Source organism: Chelon labrosus, assembly GCF_963514085.1.
Source record: "Chelon labrosus genome assembly, chromosome: 17".
In the NCBI taxonomy this organism is placed as follows: Eukaryota; Metazoa; Chordata; class Actinopteri; order Mugiliformes; family Mugilidae; genus Chelon; species Chelon labrosus.
The window spans coordinates 11806409-11827240 of NC_140350.1; the positions used below are offsets into that span (position 1 = coordinate 11806409).

The 20832-nt window shown below is 43.2% G+C and overlaps 1 protein-coding gene across 1 annotated transcript in view; it reads right to left on the reverse strand.

Annotated features, from left to right (window-relative positions):
* dchs1b (dachsous cadherin-related 1b) overlaps positions 1-831 on the reverse strand; it is an 85149-nt gene extending 84318 nt beyond the window's left edge. The window contains exon 1 of the mRNA XM_084564896.1: positions 249-831. The gene's annotated coding sequence lies outside the window, so the exon portion shown is untranslated. The remainder of the gene's footprint in view (positions 1-248) is intronic.
* Positions 832-20832: the final 20001 nt, after the last annotated feature.

A 20832-nucleotide genomic window follows, 5' to 3' on the forward strand; every position in this document is an offset into this window, starting at 1 on the left:
CATAAAAGGCTACACTGCATCTCCATGATCCACCGTGCTACTTTTGTATAGTCTCCCACATCCCGGCGGTCTGAGCAGCTACTAGCTCATGCATGCAAGGTGCAGATGCAGGGTGCACCCCCCCTCTGCAAAACCAGAAGCCTCCACCCAAGAAAGAGCTCATTTCTCTACCTTTATCCATTGCTTGTCAGTGATAGAGAGCACACACACACACTGCATATGAGAATAAATGAGAAGCTGTCACTTACATTCATTGGACCCACTCCGTTGCTCTGGATGCGCGCTCTGGATATCCCCTCCAAAAACCTGATTAGTATGCAAACTGGTTTCCAATCCACCCCCAAAAGACAGACAATCCTCCGGGACAAAATCTTGAATGGAGCCGTGCTGGCCAGCCGGACTGTGCTTTTTTTTTCTCTTTCTTTTTCTTTTTACATAATATCCACAAAATGACAGCTGTGCCAATTCCACAGATTTAATTTTTTGATCAGGCTGACCGGCAGGTTTTGTTACTCCACCGGTGAAAGGTCTTTTTGCGTCTCCGTCGCCCTGTCAGGTGAGCGCGTTTGGATCAGCTGAGGAGCCGAGTACTACGGCTTTCTTCGCTGTCTGCAGCAGAAAAGGAGCCGCCGGTGGTGCTCTGCGCGGTCCCTAGCTTATCCTAAATGTTTCTCTCCTCTCTGGGCTCTCTCAGCATCCAGCCACTCGTACGCGGTGTGCGTGTGCCGAGACAGACGCTTCAGGGCACCGTGCACCTCACTAACTGAAAGCCGACTCCTCCGCCACAAGGCCCAGCCCCCCTACTCTTCTCCATAGCCTCTCCTCCGCCTCTCCCCCTCCCTCCTTCGCCGAGTTGGATTGCTAATTTATTCGGGTAGCTACACAAAAGGGGGGACACTGGAGAGGGAGGCTGTGGAATACAGTAGGAGAGAGGGGAGAAAGACCGGAGAGCAGACTTTGGTGCCCCCCAGCTCCGTTCAGTGGAAGTACCCAGACTTTGAGACAAAGGAGCGCACCATGCGCAATCAACACATTATCCAAGTCCCTGTTTTATTAGTGAGCAATCATAAAAATAAGACTCAAATGTCTGGGGTTCATATACTTGTTTTTAAGTAACTATTTTTTACTGGCATTCAAATGTTTAGACAAACTGGTTCTTAAAATTAAGAATAAGACAACATGTTGCAATGATAAAACTAGGCACATTTATGCCAAAAGTTACTTGCACACAATAAATGAACAATCTTTAGATTTATTAGAAGAAAAAAAAAAAATAAATAACCCGACCGATTGAGTTGCATTCAAGGTATGTGGTTTCAAAAAGGTTTCAGATATCTGGATTAAAGCTCAAGACTGTAAGAGTAGGAAGCAGATCAGGGCTGGGCTGAATTTCAGAAACATAAACACACACACACACACCATCGGGCTGCTAGCATCAGCAAAGATGGGAGTCATCCATCACCCCAGATTTTAGGTCAACCTCCACCTGCATCACTGGAGCAGAGCGAGGAAGGAGATGTGGAGGAGGGAGGGATGGCGTGGAGGCGGGAGGTGCGAACACGAGGAGAGGCCTGTAGGTGGACAAGGACGGCGATCGATCCCCCCCTGCTTTGGGATTGCCATTCCGCCGCCGTGTGCTCTGTTTACCTACGTCGGCCGTGACATAATGGCCAGACACCACATACTCGGACCCCTTTAACTCTACAGGAGACCCATTTTTACATCAGAAGGTGTTTGGTTAGCGGCAAATGCAGGAAGCAGTGATCTATGAAACACAAACAAACATAATGTCCTGCTTCAATATACTGTGACAGTGGTCACTTGGGGGTTGAACCATCAGTTGTAGTAGTATTAATGCAGTGTGCTGCCATTAAAGTATAAAACTGTGTCCCAGAGGAGCAACAAGTAAGAAGTGGAAACGTAAAGGCACTAGTTGGAAGTAGATTTGCGCCATTTTAAATCACCTTCAGACTATTTCACAACATCTGATACATTCCGCTTGCTGCTAACTTAAAATGATAACTGTTCAGAAATAATCAATATGCTCCATGCAATAGGCAAAAAAGCATAATGAGTGTCCTCCTTTAACAAGTGGTACATTGCAGTACTATAAGCAGCCTATATTCTTGGTTTAAGTTTTACATAACAACATGTTTTAAGTAAAAGAGCTGCTTTACAGAGTTTTTGTTTTGTCGCACCGTTGTTTGAAGGGCAGTAACTTTTGTCCTAAAAGTAAGAGAGACAACTTACTGAACATTGTCTAACAATCTGCTAGCCTTCCTGTAATGAAGTAGATTTGTGTGGAGCCTGATTCTAAATTGGCCGTAGGTGTGAATGGTTGTCTGTCTCTCTGTGTTAGCCCTGCGATGGACTGGTGGCCTGTGCAGGGTGTACCCTGCCTCTAGCACGATGACAGCCCGGGATAGGGTCCGGACCCCCGTGACCCTTCAGAGGACAAGCGGTTACAGAAAATGAATGAATGAACAAATATGTGGAGCCCATAAAGCACTTCACTGTTTCACCAGTTGAAGTCATGTTCCTTATTGAGTATAAAACATGCTCGTCTCTGCCACAAACTGGGCAACTGTGGAATCATTCAGCATCAAGAATAATGGTCTGATACCTGTAAACATTTGTAATTCCATGATTTCATGCTTTTAGCTATTGAAAGGCTTAAAAAGGCTATTTCCAGAGGTTAGCCTTAGATTTTCTGGTATATACTCACCATTCATTCAGTCTTGACAAAAAAAAAAAGACTTTGCTTTTTTTTGTATTCTTATATAAGTTAGATAAGTGTACCAGTTCCTACAATACAAAATCTCTCCCCTGTCCTCACCCTTTCACTCTTAATTCCTAACTCAACCTGAGGCCTTGAATACACATGCATTTCTAACATGGCAAAGGGATAACATGAAAAGATCCAATTTATAGCCAAGATAGTAAATGATTTACCAGTTGTGGGCGGCCTGTCTTTGTTGGATTTGATTTATGGGGGCAGTGTTTTACATGATATTTGCTGTATTTTCAAAAGAAGAACCACTCAGCAGGGGGAAAAAATGGAAAGTTTAAAAGGCAGAAAGGTTCTGATTGGTTTGGACAAAGATGTGTTTTTCAAGACAGTGGAATGAACAATCCCGCTTATAAAATTTGGACAATATCTTTGTCTCAGCAATAAATGTTTTAATTTCCCCGGAGAGACATCTTAATTTTAATCGAAGTGTCCTCGCAGAGTGGCCAGTTGTGCATGTGTGGTTGTGTAAATCTACTGCACGTGTTTGTAAGTGAATTTACTCAGCATCGATTTTGTTGTGTGAACACTTGCCACAGAGTTGCAATTACACAACTTTAACCGAGAGCAGATGGCTAAGGAGTGACGCTTTTGGTGGGGCTCCCCACGACGGAGGAGATCAGTGCAAGATTTATATCAGTGCCACACACATTCATAAATGCAAAATGTCTTTCTCCCAAATACAGGCACACGCATAAAAACGGAGACACATACGGACATATATCATGACTACGGAGCACCACGAGAGGATTTATTTGGCTCCCGTGTCTATCCTGTTTGTCAGTTCCTCCCTCTAACCTCAAAATTGACAGTCTGACCATGATAACCCAAGTCTACATTTCAAAATCTGTAGATTTACAGTATGTCACGTCTTAGATAAGCCTTGTGTTTATTCCAACTCCATGCATTCATAACTAAACTGATTAAACCAGCAGTCAGTGTACACTCCCAGAAACCCTTCGGAATTCAATTAATCTTACCTCAAGAGCATCATCCGTTGTTTTAGACAAATTTTAGGAATAATCACAGCGTAGAAATAAGTGTGCCATGGCAGTTAGCGTACAGCTAGTGGCTCTGAAGTCATCTGGAAATGCATCGTTAGGAGCTAATGGAGGGGCTTGTCTATATTGGCTGTACATTTGCGCTTGTTGGCCGGGTCGCTCTCTCTTTCCTACACTAACACTCACACGCAGTTGACTGCAGCACCGTGACGCCTCCGGTGTGAAATCAAAGCATTGGATCGGACATATTAGTATGCTTGAGTATTTAGTGGACTGAAATTGATTTTTAAATTTTATCACTTAAAAGGAAAAAAAGGTGAAGCATAATTCTCTGGAAGGAACAATGCTTTGACTGGCAAGCAGCAAAATACCTTAGCTCCATAAATCCTGCTCCATCCAAGCATTAGAAACTAACACAAACTAAGGCGATATCCAGTTTCTTTCAAAGATATCCCCACATGTAGTTAATGAAGAGGTGGGGAAAGCTAATGGCTGAGGAGTAAGAAGACACTTTACTTTCTTCAACTTCCTTTTTTTCTGTAGAATTGTGTACAGGTGAACTTTCTTTTTCTTGCCACGTCTCTGCGTCTCTCTCTCAACCATCCAATTTCACCCTGTGTCTATGCAGGTGTCGGCCACAGATATCTGATCCGCACCTTTCCTGTGCAGCAGGATGAGATGAGGTCAGAACTGTGACTGTGCCAAAAGAGGAAAGAGGGGTGGTTTAGTCAGACCTTCCTTTCCCAGGGCCAAAATATCACGGCATACTCCTGATGAGTATAGGAAAAAGTACTTTACTTAGTACTTTTAAGTAACTTTTAACAAGCAATCATAAAATGTGAGATGCCCCAAGGATCCACTCTAGGACCACTTGCTTATCATGTCACTTGCTGATTATGTCATCAGGACACATTTATGGATAAATTAAAAAACCTCTCACAGCTTATTCAGGATAAAACCAAATGCATTACTTATTCTCATTTGAGTTACACTTGCTGAAGAGTCCCCATCTGTTTTAGAACTTTTTTTTTCTTTGTTACAGGTGAAACTATGCCTTTATATGATGATTTTATTTAAATTTTTAAAACTTGGAACAGACATCCTTGAGCTCAGTGCCTCAAATGGGATGAGGAAGCAGTAAAAACTGGGACATGGAATAACACATTATTCTTTTTGTTCTGGTGTTTGTTACCAGTATGAAAACACACACTAATACAAGTTATCATTTAAAATTTAGCTAGCTGTTACTGTCAGGAAAGTATACCTTTAAAATCCTGGAAATTAAGAAAATGACAATAAAATGATTCTCTTTGTTCCCTATAGGCACATTCACATTTTTCTGTTTTTCCCAAGTCTTCCAATGCCACTGGCCACAAATACAGTTGCATTTGTCCTCATCTGTGCATGCAGGGTATTCTCGGAGAGATTTTTTATAGCTTACTTTGCTCCGAGGCCAGTCTGCGTACCGCACAACCACACACCGGACCAGTGACTTTGGCTGTTCTTTCAAAGCTACTGCATTGTGCATTTCTGCAGATGTCACTGAAAGGGGACCAACAGTTGAGTATATTGTATTGAACGTAACCCAATGAGAGATGTGTTTTGTTCACCCAGCAAACAAGCGTTTCCATTTTGTTAGGTGTTGGCACCACGGTTCCTGTTGGTTACGTGTGGTTTCCTCTAGACCATTTTAGCTGTTTCAGTGATTTTTACTAGAGGATTGTTTATGGGAGTTTTCCGTGAGGATGTGAGCAGGTTTTGGACTATTTTGGGAAGAGACGGTGAGGATAAATAGAACGATGAATGGCAGAGCAGGAAAGGAGCATTGTTATTAGGAGCTCAGAGTGATAGTGTCTCCCCAGGGTTAAAATGTTTCAGGTTGTGAAATAACCGTGGCAGCTACTCACGCTTAAAATACCTGCCATATTCAGCACAGTGCCTTCCAGAATCCAGCATTAAGTCCTCTTGTCACTCCGCTAAATCCTAGCTTCATATTTTAGCCTTTATCTCAAATTACGTCACCTCAATGCTGTGCTTGTAGTTGAAAGAAATGTTAAAACTTGTCTTTTTCTGGCTGAACTGTTATAACTTTAGCGGCTGGCCTGTTTCCACTTGGCGAGGTTAAGGCCTCTTAGCATTAGCTAAATGTTTGCCGAGAAACTTATCTTAAGCATTCAAGCCTGACGGTCATAACTTTGCAGTGATCTTGAGAAAGGAGTGAAAACAGGAAAGCAGCAGTTCAGGTTTTATGCAGCAGTTGTTATGCCCCTTACACTCTCTCTCTATCTTTACATGCAGGCTGATATCAGAGCGGTTCCTCTGACGAGCTTCCAGGTTTTGTGCAATGAAGAAAATTAATGGGTCAAAAATCAATCTCTCGAGTTATGGCGAGTTTATTGCATTCACTTCTCGCATATCTCTCTCAGGAGCTCACGAGTTCTCCTTTTCAGCTCATTATCTTCTGTTCTTATCATTAGCCTCATCTAACTTTAGATGACTTGGACATCACATCTACACAATACCAGCAGACTGCATCCTCCTCTCCTGCACCCTTGTCTCCCGCTCTTCACTAATTTATCTCTCCAGGACACCTCTCTTCCTCCTGCTTCCTCCCGCTATCAGAATGTTTTATTGTTACAAAGCAAATGCACTGAGCAGATACTAAATCAGGGCGGCCTCCATCTGAGGCCTGAAATTGTTTAGGCGGTGGGGAAACTGTTTAGCTCCTGGATAAGAGACGTTCTGTAAAACACTGGCGACTGCGAAACACGTCGTATTATGTGCTGGTTTAATCGATGTTACACTCATGAACATTCAGCCTACTGAATGCAGGATAGCTACAGAGTTGTGCAGCCGCTTAGTGAATAGCTGCTGAAAAGTTTCCACAATGTGCTTCTAATACAAGCGTCTAGCAAACAGGAAGTAGCCAGTGCTGAGAACTTCCTGTATGAGCCCATCTACGGGCCAGCCTCCGTGCTATGGGCAAAGGAGGTTCCTGAATACGTCCTGACTGTGTGATTGTAGGTAAGTGTGTGTGTGTACGCTTGCCATTCAGCATTCCACCCCCTCAGCTTCCTTCCCCCACCCCGGCCCAGCTGATGCACGGCATCGTGGGAAAGAGAGAGTCGCACCTCCACGTACCACACTGGCTCTCTCACCACACGCATAAAACAGCAGAGAGGGGGACAGATTTAGTGGGTGTTGTGGGCCAGATGTGATGTCGTGTCGCACCGCTGTGACATTTTGCTGTTAATGTGCCACCGTGATTCCATATTTAGCGGCAATGACAGACGAGCCTGTGTGGTGGCGGCGGCTGAGAAAGCTCATTTGTTACATGGTGCATTTTAACCCAACCGGCCTTTCTTTGCATGGAGATAATTTATGTTCTGGATCAGATTTATACCTTTAGGATAAACATAACACACACACACAATCACACAAGCTTTATTTTCCTTTGTTCTCTCTTCTGTAGTCCCCCAAGACAAAATTTGCAGCTTTATGTGACAACTTTTAGAGTTTTGTTTATGTGTGTACGTGTGTGGCGCATGTGTTGTGGGACGCCTGAACCTTGGCTCAGCCCGCAAAGTGTGTGTCAGAGTCTTCAGAGGAAGAGGAAGATGAGAAGGTCAAGTGCGTTGGGGGAGATAAGTCGTAGCTCACGCTGGCCTTCTGGATCACCTGCTTCCTGTTTACTGCCGCACTAAAATGTTGTCCTGTGGAGATAACAAGGCTTTGAACTTTGACCTCCGTCGGAACAGGAGCACATCCTGCGACGGATGCCATATTGTTCAGGGCCCGGTCACACCTCGTCACATAATCGCTGTGACCCTCCATCTACTCACGTTTGGACAGTTTGTACGTCATAGTGGATCATAGTGCAGCATTATGATTGAGTGTTTTTTATTTAAAGTAGGCGTTTACCGTGACATTATCACCACTATTAATTAAATATTTCCTTGGATTGTTGTGCCGCAACACTAACTGAATGCAGTCAAAATTTTGCGTATTATTATTTTGTTGGCATAATTTAGTTTAAAATATATTCTTGAACTTGTGTTTCTAGATAACAAACCAGGTACGTTTTGCCCATCTACTAAAACAGACTTAAAGGGGAACTACTGTTTTTTACAACCTGGACCTTATTTCTGGCATAGAATACGCTTACTCGCCCATATAACTTTGGGGTTATTTTGAGTCCTTTGGAAGATATTTAGCTCCAGTGGAGTGTCACGTATATCCATATAGTGGGAGTGACTGGGGCACCGAAACACAGGCACTAAATAACGCATTATCTGCCGCGAAACTCCTTCATTTCACCAATATTTTGTTATGATAGGCTAGTGTTATAACCCGTTGAGTCCGGGGTTACCTGTTATCATCATCCGGGGTCTGTAGATTGACCTACTGACTTCTGACCTGGATGACATCATCTCTGAGCGCCACGCACACCGACGACAGTCGGCTTGTTTACCTGTAATTTGCTACTGCTAGTTTTTTGCAACATTGACGAATATTTTTCCGATTCTGAGGTTGTGGACGACAACTTTGTTTATGACGGACGTTCTTACCATTTTGAGCCAGAGTATACGGATGAGGAGATCGTTGAGAGGAGGATGCGGAGGCAGAGAGAGGAACAGCTGGCCAAAGAACAACAAACCACTGCACGTCCGCGAATAGACAACAGGTAACTCTAGACTCAATGGGGAATAGCACTAGCCTATCATAACAAAATATTGGTGAAATGAACAAGTTTCGCGGCAGATAATGCGTTATTTAGAGGCTATGTTTCGGTGCCCCAGTCACTCCCACTATATGGATATACGTGGCGCTCCGCTGGACCTAAATATCTTCCGAAGGACTCCAAATGACACCAAAGTTATATGGGTGAGTAAACGATCGTATTTTATGCCAGAAATAAGGTCCAGGTTGTAAAAAACGGTCGTTCCCCTTTAACATGTTCATATACATTTTTTGCATTTAATGAATACAACCTATTTGAAACTGTCTTCAAATTTCCAATCCTTCACACACAAAATGAAAACCAACAGACATGAACAACACAAAACTGTCCCTTATGCACACTCTGTTCTTTTTCATTAAAGCTCAGGGTATGACTTTTACCTCAAGACATCGCCGATGATAGATTGTATTCATGGTTTTACCTATCTTCTTGGAATAAAAAGCACAAACCCAAGGCAACTTTGTGTCTGGATAATTGTCAAGAAAAATTCCGACATCAGCTCTGTAACTCTCACAGCTGTCTGCGGCTGGAGCCAGGGCAGGAGCAGGAGAGTATTTTTTTGTGTCTATCCCAGAGCGTGATTTACATCCAGTGCAGTCTTCTCCCACCGCTCTAACTTTCCTTGATTGTTTGTTTTTTTTCGGAGAGTTTGGATTTCTTTCCCAATTAATAGCTTTCTACAGAAGGACAATAATCAAGATAGGGTAATGCTGGTCTCCCAGCCACTGCCGCACACAGTTCTGGCCACAATATGTTTACATTACGGAAGGCTGTCGGAGCTTTTAGAGGGATTAGGGCCAAGGGATGGAAAGGCTCCAGCAAAGTTCGTATTTGGATGCTGGGGTTAGTTTGGCAAAGTGACAAAAATATACGGAGGCTTGGAGAAAGATGGAGAGCTACAAGTTGAGGCCACAGTTTACAGGACACCCTAGAGTAGTTCAGGTTCTGTACGTGAGTTTTGTAAGAAAAGCTTAGTACAAAAGCGTTTTATTTCTTTTGGACTGCTTTTACGGAGAAAGGACACTCTGCTCTTTCAATTCATACAGCCACTAACATTCGCCTGAGGAGGCAGAGGAAAAGGTTGTTCTAGCAATATAAATAACAATCTGAGACTGATTTACTTTTGGTTCCGAGCACGGCAGAACTTCTCTATTAGATCTTCTTTGGAGCATTCAAGGCATGTCAACTGCACAGGGGGATTACTGCTATCTACATCATCAAGTACATGCTCTGCTGATGTAGTGACCTCTGTGTGTCCCTCAACATGTGACCTGAGGCATGGACCGTGAAGTCTGAATCCTCTGCGGTCTCCTTTAAGTAAAAAGTTCACTGATGGCATGCAAAGAGAGACAGACGAATAAAATGCCGTAAATACATTTAGCCGGTCCATAGTAAACACGGTAAACAAGGTTAAGTCTAGACTACACACTGATAGGAGTTGGAGACAGTTGATGCTGCTGATGATGTGGTGTGTGTCAGAGATTCCAGTGACTGCTGCGCTTCTTCCCAAAACTAACTTGCTAAACTCAATTTGAAAGTCTTGTCTCCTTAGTGTTATCACGTCCTGTCTCAGCTGAGATAGAGGGCAGGCAACGTGAAACCTGATGTTTTCGGTTTAGTAAAGTCATTTATTGCTTTGCGAATTAACGAAGAAACAAATGAGACGACAGAAAGAAAAAATAGTCAGGAGTGGATGCTGCTAAATCAAAGAAATCAAAGAAAGAAAGAAAACCAAAAAAAAAAAAAGCTGTTTTTGAACTGGGACGGAGCCTGGCCCAGTTCAAGTGTTTGAGGACATTAGACAAAACCTGAGGTCCAAACAACCATTGGTAAGAAGCTACTGAACAGGCAAGGACAATTGCTGCCTTCAAATGCTGTCGTGTTTACCATGTTCACGAGAGGACTCAATATGAACAGCCCTCTGTTATAGAGGTAGACACGATCTCACAAGTTTGCTGAGGTTTTTAGAAATGACGGAAGAGACTGATTATACGAATAATAAAAAAATTCTGTTTGCCACACCTTTAGATTTCCCTCATAGGGTGGCTTCAGATGCTCCAGTGTCTTCTAGATACTAGTTGATTAGCAGCTCGCCTTCCAGTCAGCATTAGCATGCGAAGGCCAAACATTTTGTGTGCACAACATCCCACGTCGCAATGAAAAGTTCAGGAGCTCCATTTGAAGGCACCGAATGGTTAACCACTAAAGAGCAGATGGAGATGTATGTATATACAGGTGGCTACTAGCAAGTGTTTCCTTTTGAAACCGATGCCAATACTGCAGCCGCTTGATTGTAGCGTGGCAGCGGGCAGCGGTCCAATTTGTCACCGTGGCTGGTGTGACGAGAAACAAGGACAGGAGAGCACAATTAATCAGGTTGACCAGCAGTGTGCAGCGACCTTGCTAAGGAGCTTAAACACATGTTGAGCTTTGCCAACAAATCTCTTTTCATTCAGTGTAGCTGTACATCGGTATGTATCAGGTACACAGTGGCTCCAAAAAGGATGATACCCATCACTCTACGATATCACGACACGGTTGCTAAATAGCACCGAGCTCATGTTGTGTTTTGACCAGTGAGTCCGCCCTCGGAGGTTTTAACTCTCTTCTCCCTTTGCAGCTCGGCAGTCTGTGAGACCCAAATATTTAAAGTGCCTTGTCCGTCATCTAAACACCCTTTCTGCGCTGACATATTTATTCAATTATGCTTCATTTTGCAGAGACAAAAAGAGGACCACGGCTCCCAGCCAAGCCGAGCGTATTTTCCACCAACAACTGTATAGTCCCAGTGGCTTTGATTCAAAACAGACCGGCAGAACCTTTGGATGCATGTATGACATTTGTTAAATTCTCTCTGTAAACCATTTTGACTGGTGAGGAAATCATAAACATTACTTTTGCACGATTCAAGCTCCAGGTATAAGCCGCTTGGAGTCGACAGTGTGGTGAGGTGTTTTTTGGAAGCAGGCCTTTGGCTTAACAAAGAAAACTGCATGAGCTACTAGTGATTACCTACCACAAGGGAGGTATTCTCCAGTTTACAACCATATTTCTTGTCTATTAAACATTTGTTTTTTAACGTGCGGGCCTCCTCAAGTTCAGGCCACATGTACTGGGCTTTCCAACGGGCAGCATACGTATTTGCGAATGCTCCAGCGTGTTTATTTATAACCATTGACTGCAAGAACAGATTGGGGTCTGTTCCGCGGTAATTTAAATATATGCGACAGCTATTATTTTTCTAACACTTCTCTTAAATGACAGAAAATGAGAGCGACCACAATGAATGTCCAAAGAAGCCAGCAGTGGCAGCTAATTCTTCATTTTTTTCCCCCATCATGCCCACTTCCACATGAGCTCGGAATATAATACGTGTGGTTACGCGGTTCAGCAAATGTGAAATATTGCTTTTAAAGATCACTCTGACATCCTGACAGGGCCACACTTTGATCAAATTTCTGTTGTAGGATAAGAAGAGGGATTTCCACCTCCATGTGTCCATTATGTATTTATATCTCTACAGCGCATACTAACAGTTAGTTAGACTTGGAAGGGTATGCATATCATTGCACAGTGACTACTGAGCACAGTAGGATGAAGCTGCCAGCTCAACTGTTGGTGGAAAGGAAAACAGTTGATTTTTTTCTCTTAAGTGTTGCAATCTGCAAACTTCTCAGTCTTCCTCCCGTGGTGTGCGATCTCTAATGCTGCTTACTTTGTGAACGACCACATTATGTTTATTTTAAGCGCTTTGGGTACAATCCAGCCATGTCCCAGTCCCTTCCATGAAACATAATGAGGCAGTCTTCATTTCCCCCCTTCTCTGATTTGCAATAACTGTGCCTATCAGGCAGACAGTGAGGTGCCAGGCATCTTTGAGAACTAGGTTAATGCCCTAACGACTTCATTTTTGTTTTTCCAAAGACAATCAGACGGATCTGTATACCTGGATGCCAAGGGGTGCTGACATTTCTTACACATCCCACGTGGCTCAAGCTGGCATCCTTCTCTTTTTGTTTTGCTCTTTCAATGTCCTCAGCTTTTCCCTCAGTGCCACTCCTCTTCTTTTTTAACCTAATTGCTACTTTTCTCTCTGAGTTTGCCTCAGAGGCACAACTTAATACTTTCTTCTGAAATATCACTGTGCTCCGCAGAGGCAGCCTATTTCATGTTGGTGAAGTGTGTCGGGTGCAGGGATTAGGGGATATTGAGGCTGTGGTTTTTGGGGGGGAGGGGGTTGTCGCCCTCCCGGGCAACCACTGTTTTATTCCCAAATTTTCCATGCATTAGGCCGTTATTATTTAACTACTGCAGCTTTCGTACACTCAAACGCACCGTGCACACCATCATGGCCATGCCATAGTGGCAGGACTTACCCAGGGAGAGAATGGTCACTGTGTTTCCCATCATTCTCCACACACACAGATAGCCCTAAATGGAAAAGCAAGGTGGTGTGCGCAACCACAACCAGAAAATCTGCTACACTGCTTAGGATCCCCACCGGCTGCCCACTTCACAGTGACCACTGATTTCTGAGCTCTGTAATCACGGTACACAGGACTATTTTAGTGCAATCTGACTATGGATTAGACAGCAAATTGCCAGGGATAGTGGACGTTTCCATGGAGAGGGTGGAAGTTGCTTGTAAGAAATAATAAACAGAGTGAAATCCAGATTAGACATGACGGCCTGAGAGCGGCGGCAGCTGGAGAAGCATGTTGTTTATCTGCGTCTATGATGTTCGCTTATTCAAAAGCAGAAAAAGAGAGATTTTACACGAGAAAAAACATAAAGAAACTAGGCAAATACATTTTCTTTTATTTCATCCTCACACTTAATCCCCTCCATTTGTGCGTGTCTAACTTATGACTGCTTCCTCATACACTATTAATCAGCTGGGTGTAATGACAAGCTGACATAGCCATAAATGTTTATACTCCGTCAAGCTCACACATATGTGTTGGAGGCCCACAAGCTTGTCCCGAGTCTTCCCAAAGTTGAATTCATTACAGACCTTGCGGTTGCAACTGTCATGAAAGTCAACTCAACCCAACAATTATCTCCTTTAATGAATAAAAATATGAGAACTCAGTCAATATCCCTCCAGTCTTTGCCTCACAGCCATGTGTTTAATAAACGCGACTCCCATCAGCTGGCAGACTGCTGAGATGTTGGCGCACAGTATGCCTCAGCCACATATGCAAACGCGCTGCAGAGGGAGATATAGATTGCACGTGGGCCATCTTTCACGGCATCAGGAAAATAAACTATGAAAACACTGACTGGAAAACTCGGCGATGATTTGAATTGGGAACCTGAGCGTGCATTCTTTGACATTGCCACATCTTCTGTCTGTTGCTTCCTATCCACCGCAGCAAAAATATGTGGGCTCTTCTCTCGCAAATCAGCGCGAAATCTTTCAGCGATAAAAACTGAAGAAGATGCACGGAGACGAAGAGTCCCGAGCGCTGGTGAAAGCACAAAGGCTTTATGCAGATGGCATGTAAATCATGCCAAAGAGAAAGAATCTACCTTGGCTCTATCGGTGATAATGGTGTAAATTACTGAAAGAATAACATCACTGTGCGATGAATCATCTCAGCAGCAACTGGGTCAATGCTGAAAGAGTAGGTACATCAAGCTGCTCTCATGAAGTCATCCAGAAAGTTTTTTTTTTTGTTTTTTTGTTACTGATTGGATTCCAGAAAAAAAATGTCTTTCATTACTCATAAAGAAACTTTTTTATCAAATGAAACACAAAGTTCATTCCTCTTTTATTGACTTTTGGAAACTGGAGAGAAACTTTGACAATGAAAGCAACTTTCACCGAAAACAAATCCCCTTACAATTCTCCCAGGTTGGTCTTGAAATCCAAAGCTACATGTTAATAGTTTCGACCATTGCCTAAGGTGATTAATGAGTGTTGCTATTAGCTTAACCACATTTCGCTGGAACCGGCCTCTGATCACTTCTAAAGCGGGGCGGCAAGACTCACCTGCTCCCCAAATGGTTAATTTCCTGAACATCAGAGGCAGTCGGCCACAAAGACAGGAAAGAGTTTATACAAACGTAAGGCTTTGATAGTTATGAGCTTATTGTGCCGCGCTGAACGCTCTCTCTGTGTGTGCTTGAGTGTGTGTGGAAGGGGAAATATGGGTGCCATGTGGGGTGGAAGGTGTGAGAGGAAGCGTAGCAGGCCTTCTCATTTGTTCACCATTAGATCCACTGCAATAGGCCCACTCTGAAACTACTTTGATGACTGTTCGGGAACCTCGCGGCGTTTGCCAGGTGTTCGGCGTGACCATAAAAAAGAAACTGAACACAGCAGTTCTTGTTCACACTCTTAGAATAATGCAATAATATTCCATTCTGCATTTTGCCCATCAGTTTGAATAATACGAAACACTTTTCCGAGTGCCACGGATCTCCTGTGAAGATTTAACAGGCGACCATTCTTTTGCTCAGCTGCTGCGGCGATCGCAGTCCAATAGAGATGGCAGGGAGCTGTGATTTTTATGAGACCCTTCATATGGCTTGTGGCTCCTCTTGTTCTTTGTTTCATTCTGTCCATCTGTCACACACTGATGAGCGTGCCAGTTATTATTCGAATGCTGGGTAATGCCAAAAGGCTCATAGTCCTGTGATGTGGTAGTTCTCCGAGGGAGACTTTAGCTGTGATGCAACCGGATGAGTTGGAAGAGATGAACATGCGAGGAGATTTCAGTTTGTACTTGACAAGAGGAAACTGTGTGTGCAGAAAACTTAAAATGTACCAAAAGACAGAGCACACTTTTCTGTGCATTCATGCAGGATTGCCTGTGTGAATGTGAATGTACGCTATTTTTTTTAGAAGGAGTGAGTCTGATCTGGAGCTAATTCTGCAGAGCTGAACCCACCCAGGGACGATGTGATCAGTCCCAGGCTACATGGAAGATTTCGAGTCGCTTCGGTGTTTTTTTTTTTTTTTTTCATTTCCAGGTGGTTTTCATTTTAGTGACAGTATCATCTTTGGATTCTCGTCCTCCTCAGCCGTCTGGCCCCTGCACCCGAACCCACCCTCTTTTTCGGTGTAACCCAACTCTCGTGTCCCGGCTTGCCCTCTCCAAACGTCTGTTTCTCCTCCGTTACTTCATTTCTGACACGCTGCAAAAGAAGGCACACTTTTAAAGTAGAAACACATTCAAGAGCTTTGTCACCCGACGGATATAAAATGTAGAAGTATTTTGACTTTCCCTTTTTTAAATGTGTTTATAACACAGCGATTCTGGTGACACATTTGCGGCACATACCAGTCATTTAGGTCTGAGCTTGCTAAGTCCGTCGCCGTTGTTCGGACCTAGTTAAAGGCATGGCTTCAACTCAAAAAGTGGGAGCAATTAAAAGCTCTGTTCCCAAACATTGTAGTTTGGTATTTTTACGCATGGTGTCACTGGACTCTCTTGTCGTCTTTCTACCCAACTGCATCCTCTTGAATTCCAGGTTTGGATACAAAAACCATTCAGAGTTTTCAATAAGTATGGCCACCAGTATCATTTTCTGTTTTCTCGGTTACAACATACTGACAACCGTGTCCATTTTGTCATTTGTGCATGACAGGGTCACACATTTCCATTAATATTTAGGAAAAAATATACTTCAGTTCGGAGACAATGCAACCTTAAACCTAAACACATCAGCATCAAAGTGCCTCTCATTTCTTCCTTAAACACAATCTGCATCCTTGCATCAGCAGGACATCCTATACCAACACAGCTGACCTCAGTAGACCTCCATCCACAGCCGACATGTGCATGTGCGGATAAGATGATGTGTGCCTGCACTCCATTAAAACACATCAGAGAAAGTGTGAGTTTTTTAAAAGGCTCTAAGCATAGGCTGTAATTTGCTAAATCTGTGTTTAGAGTCCACGCAGCGCATGTGCTGGTTGACTGTTTGGCACCGGGTTTTTTTTTTCCCCCCCTAAAATACAGTGGGCAGTAGCAGACCTCATCAAAGCCGCTCCACCGTTTAAGGCTCTTGCTGCCTGCAAAACGTAGTCCCCGGAGTATTTCAAAGGTCACGTAGACTCACGAAACCTCCTCCATAAACACACACACATGCGCAGGGCGATCCAGTGCACAGAGATGTCTGTAGCCGTACACAGATTAATCATATGGCTTTGCCATATGAAACTGAACCTGGCATTTCAGTTAGTGCCTGTGTACATTTGGACACAGCTAGCTAGGTCAAATGTTTCCTTTTGTTTCATCTATGCTAAGGGTCCTGTTTTTATTTAGCCCTTTTCTACTCAAAGCACTTAACAGTCACAATGACACTTCTACTCACATTCACATACCAGTGCCAAACATAGGTCCAGTGTCTTGTTCAAAGAAGCTTTGGCATGTGGTCCATGTGCCAGGGATTGAACTGCTAACAATCTGGTTCGGGAACAATTGGCAATTTTCAGCATGGTTACAGTTTAAGGCAACAGGGCTTGTTTAATGAAACACATTTGATTAACCTTAGTGGGAAAGGTCACTCAGGACATTAAGTGGAAGGAACTATTTCATCAAGTCTGATGACAGTTTGCCCATAAATATTGTACAGAACAATGGAGTGGGTGACTGGAGTGGAAACCAAAAGCACTCCGAAAGATTTCATGAGCTTTTCTTTGTAACGACTGGGAATGCTGATTTTTGGAGGGTTTAACTATTGTAGAGCGTAAGGAACGGAAAAACCAATGGCATGAAACACTTTTCTTTTCTACTTCTTAACTGATCCCTTCCTTCCCTTCAAGAGAGTTTGGCACGATAAATAGATCCGCTGATTAAAAGGGCCGGTCGGTGTTTTACATAGCGTTTAATAGTGGTTCTCTCCCCTCTTTAATGTGACTTATGTTTTGCTGAAATATCAGGATTTATTTTACTGCCATTGTCTTCTACCAAGCTTCTTACAGTCAAGTTTTACCACTTTATACCTGGGCAGTTGTTTCACACTATCAAGATCAGCCCCCTGGAGTTCAAGAGAGCTATAACTGCAGTTTAAATGGTCCCTATCCCCAGTCAAATCTGATAAAAAATACGCTCATAAGGATCTGGGACTTTGCATCATAATAAGGTTTTTAAAAGCCCGTTTCCCCCCACTGATTATTTCTGCACCTCTACTGCAATATTTCACAACACCGACTTCATTTACGGCTCAGTCTAGAGTGCCGTGATGTGAAAGCTTTTTGGGAGAGGCGCCAGGACATGTGTTGTACAACCACCATCTTTGGCGTTATCAACATTCCCCATAGAATGCCATTCAGGATTCCCTGCGTGGTTTCTGTGTCTTGTGTAACATCCTTGCAAAAATGCACAGTAGATATGAGCAAGGCAGGCTGATAAAGACATAATCAATAAGGTCAGATGAAGGTTAACTACCCCTCTCTGCCTCATTTGCTAAACATCTCAGTCAGCACCGGGCCAGCTATATCACAAAAAACCTCCATCTGGTGCTGGTAAAACGATGGAGTCCGTGGCCAGATAATTTGGGTCACATAAGTTCACTCTTCAAAATGGCAACACATGTAAAGTCTAAAGCTGTCAAGTAGCCAGCTTCTTGTCAGGCAAAATATTTCATGGTAAATGGAGGAAACCAAAACAGATTGAGTCTAAAAAAAAAGTTTATATCTCGCGCATTTATTAGGATTTTCAAGTACGGCTTGTTGTTAAAGGCTCTTGACTTTGCGCAGTGGGTTAATTTTCCATTTGATCAGTGGGGGTGTTTTAAAGAAATTGATGAAATTGTCCTGGTTAAAGCATCTGGTCCACATACTAAACTGCTCCCTGGTGTGGCGGTTAGCATGTAGCAGCTGTAATACAGGAAACATCTTGGCAGAGTTTATTCATTTCCAGGTGCATGGAAGTCAAAAGCAACCATAACTCTAACTTTTCTTTTTTACACATAGGGAAAGAAAAGAAATATATTGTCCTCATGTACAACATTAATGACCGCAATAATGTGCGAGGAAGAGGAATGTGGAAAAAAAGTGTAAATGTGTTTGGATGCAATCTTTGTGGGGCTTGTTTGTGTGAGCGTGTCCACGCTGGTTTATACTTAAATTCATGGTCCTGCACCGTAGTTAGAGCTGGAAGGCCGACATAGATTGGTGTTTGACCAGTGGTTTCCTCGCAGTAAAATACCAGCTGTCATCTCTTTAGCTTGGCACAATTTAGACAAACTAAATATATACATACACATCAAACTTCTGCATTGCAACAGCTTGAATGAACTGGGAACTATGTGGGCACTAGAGGAAAATACAAACTGGTTATTTTTAGCCTCACCGAAAACATGATTGTGAGTGGCTGGGGACGCCAAGCAGATAGCCTTCAAGCTTTGACAAAGAAATCAAGCTTAAAAATAGCACATTAAAAGAAGGGCTTTGACATTATCCTGCTAAAATCTCAAGTTTCCTTGATGTAATAGAACATCCCTGCAGCTTTACCAGGCATTGGGCACAATTTTAACACAAACAGCTGGTGTGGCCGAGACCAGACCAGGCACCCCGACTCCATTGCAATGGCACTCCTTGATGGCAGCAGCCATCCCCAACAGGATACCTTAGGTATTTAGGAACACCTCAAAAAAACATGAAGAACAGCACAAGGTGTTGACCTGGCCTCCAAATTCAGTAGATTCCAAACTGATCAAGTATCTGTGGGATGATCCAGAGGCCCCTCCCCTCAACCCATAGGACCCAAAGGCCCCCACTAACAACATTCTGTTGCCAGACACCACAGAACACCCTCAGAAGGCCCATGTCCATTCTCTGATGAGTCACAAGGGAGGCACAAGGGAAAACTACACAATATTAGGAAGGTTGTCATAATGTTATGTCTGATTTTTGTGATTGGACAACTTCAACAACCTTATTAAAGGTTTAGATGTTGAGGTTTGTGCTTTGTTTAGTCAAATAAAACAGTAAAAGTAATTTGAAATAATTCAAGAGTTTCTGGGTTTAAGGGCAGGAGAAGAATAAACTCAATGCACTTTAAACAAATGCTATTTCAGATTTTTTTCTTTTGTTAACAAGTATCGGTGGCGGCCTATCTCTGCAGTGTTATTTTCTCCATGAATCCTTTTTGGAGCATGACTTCTGTTACCGCTGCTTTTGCAATTCTTATAATGTCACTGCACGGCACAGACAAGGAGCATTTTTGGACACATACGCCCAACCCACACACAAACCATCACCACCGCCACACCATCAAACCCGTATGCCATTTGTTTGAAGAGAGTTTGTAGAGAGTATTTGAAAGTCTTGGGATTTGGTTTGCAATAAATAAGAAAACACTAGAAAACTGGCAAACATATATAAAACACTCTCACATTACCAGGCTTATGAGATATTAGAGTAAACCCCCATTGTGTTGTCATTATAGTCATCACACTATATAGAAATAAAGGAAAAAAAAAATAGAGCCAACTGTTGGGTGGTAGCCAACAAAGCTATCATGTGCACATGTCTGGTTGTCAGTTGCATATGCATGCATGTGAGCAGATGTGATTTCTGTGCTCCAAATCCACATGTTCATGTTCGTATATGTTTGGGGTATGCTGATATCACTCACATCAATCTCTTGCAGACACCGCACAGATGTTAGCAGTGTTCCAGCAGACACAAATACGACTGGAATAACAGCTGGAAGAAGAGAGCTCTGAAAAAAAAAATGATAAGGTCAAAACAGGCCTTGGGATGCTATCTGCGTCCTGGGGCTTTCCATGCTGGTGGGGAGCGTATATGCCTCTGCAAATGCACTCCAGGAGGTTTCTGTCCCAGTCTCTCCCGGCTGCAGATGACAGTCGGAACAAAGAAAGGCTCAAGGACTTTTCAGTAGTTTCGCTCCAGCTGCAAGTCTTCCCTCACTGTTGGAGAGGAAGAGAGGATAGAGGGAGGATGCCCTTGGGGCTTCATGGACAATAAATTCTCCATTATATCCTGGTATCCCCTTCATCTCAACTCCAAAACATGCTATCATCTACTACTGTACCGAATGGGACGTGGACTTCCTCCCTTGTGTTTGGGTTCACAGCAGAGGCCTGTTAGACAAAATACAGGCCAGCTCAGATATCTGCCTTCATTAAAACCTTGGTCCAGATGGGTCATTTGACTCCATTGTTGGGCATCAAGGGAATTTGCTAATTTAGACAGATGAAAACAAAACAGTAGTTTATGGCAGACGCTTGAAACACGAAATTGGCTGAGGAGGACTCAAACGCATGACTAAAGACAATGGTGGTGGACTGAAAGTCTTTACTTTAAAAGAAAAGGCAAAGAT